Source organism: Lepidothrix coronata, unplaced genomic scaffold (genome assembly GCF_001604755.1).
Source record: "Lepidothrix coronata isolate B3197 unplaced genomic scaffold, Lepidothrix_coronata-1.0 Scaffold839, whole genome shotgun sequence".
Lineage (NCBI taxonomy): Eukaryota > Metazoa > Chordata > Aves > Passeriformes > Pipridae > Lepidothrix > Lepidothrix coronata.
This window is the reverse complement of record NW_016691019.1, coordinates 1-1,556: the sequence shown is the minus strand read 5'-3', so window position 1 is coordinate 1,556 and position 1,556 is coordinate 1. Positions and strand designations below refer to the sequence as shown.

The 1,556-nt window shown below is 55.8% G+C and overlaps 1 protein-coding gene across 1 annotated transcript in view; it reads left to right on the top strand.

Moving 5' to 3' along the window:
- LOC108510418 (chromosome alignment-maintaining phosphoprotein 1-like) overlaps positions 1-1,272 on the top strand; it is a gene marked incomplete at its 5' end in the record, with an annotated part of 4,069 nt that extends 2,797 nt beyond the window's left edge. The window contains one exon of the mRNA XM_017840093.1: positions 78-1,272. The remainder of the gene's footprint in view (positions 1-77) is intronic.
- Between the last annotated feature and the right edge of the window lie 284 nt (positions 1,273-1,556).

Genomic DNA, 1,556 nt, shown 5'->3' with positions numbered 1-1,556 from the left:
ATCCTGAAACCTGGGAACCCTGAAACCTGGGAATCCTGAAACCTGAGAACCCAGAAACCTGGGAATCCTGAAACCTGGGAACCCTGAAACCTGGGAACTGAGAAACCCGGAGAGCCAGAGCCTGGAATCCCAGAAAGCCAGAACCCAGAAACCTGGGAATCCTGAAACCTGGGAATCCTGAAACCTAGGAATTCTGAAACCTGGGAATCCTGAAACCTGGGAACTTTGAATCCTGGGAACTCTGAATCCTAGGAACCCTGAAACCCGGGAACCCTGAAACCTGGGAATCCTGAAACCCGGGAACCCTGAAACCCAGGAATTCTGAAACCCGGGAATTCTGAAACCTGGGAACTCTGAATCCTAGGAACCCTGAAACCTGGGAACTGAGAAACCTGGAGAGCCAGAGCCTGGAGTCCCAGAAAACCAGAACCCAGAAACCTAGGAATCCTGAAACCTGGGAACCCTGAAACCTGGGAACTCTGAAACCTGGGAATCCTGAAACCCAGGAACTCTGAAACCTGGGAACTCTGAAAGCTGGGAACCTGAAACCTGGGAATCCTGAAACCCGGCAACCCTGAAACCTGGGAACGCTGAAACCTGGAGAGCCAGAGCCTGGAATCCTGGAGATCCAAAGCCCTGAAACCTGGGAACTCTGAATCCTGGGAACTCTGAATCCTGGGAACTCTGAATCCTAGGAACCCTGAAACCCGGGAATTCTGAAACCTGGGAACCCTGAAACCTGGGAACTCTGAATCCTAGGAACCCTGAAACCTGGGAACCCTGAAACCTGGGAACTGAGAAACCCGGAGAGCCGGAGCCTGGAATCCCAGAAAGCCAGAACCCAGAAACCTGGGAATCCTGAAACCTGGGAACCCTGAAACCTGGGAATCCTGAAACCTGGGAACTCTGAATCCTGGGAACTCTGAATCCTAGGAACCCTGAAACCCGGGAATTCTGAAACCTGGGAACTCTGAATCCTAGGAATCCTGAAACCTGGGAACTGAGAAACCTGGAGAGCCAGAGCCTGGAATCCCAGAAAGCCAGAACCCAGAAACCTGGGAATCCTGAAACCTGGGAACCCTGAAACCTGGGAACCCTGAAACCTGGGAACTCTGAAACCTGGGAATTCTGAAACCCGGGAACTCTGAAACCCCGAGAGCCGGAGCCCCAAAACCCGGGAGCCCCAAAAGCCGGAGCTTGGAGCCCGTCCCGGAGCGCGGGAGCCCCTCCGGCCCCGTGTCCTGCAGGAGGGTCCCTCCCCCCGGAGCAAACGGGGGGTGAGTCCCTGGGACCCCAAACCCCGTGGGATTCCCTTCCCCCTTCCCCCTTCCCCCTCCATTCGGGGACCCAGTTCCAGTTTGGGGACTCAGTTCCAGTTTGGGGTCCCAGGCCCAGTTTGGGAACCCAGTCCCAGTTTGGGGTCCCAGTCCCAGTTCCAGTTTGGGGTCCCAGTTTGGGGTCCCAGTCTCAGTTTGGGGTCCCAGTTTGGGGTCCCAGTTTAGGGTCCCAGTCTCAGTTTGGGGTCCCAGTTTGGGGTCCCAGTTTGGGGTCCCAGT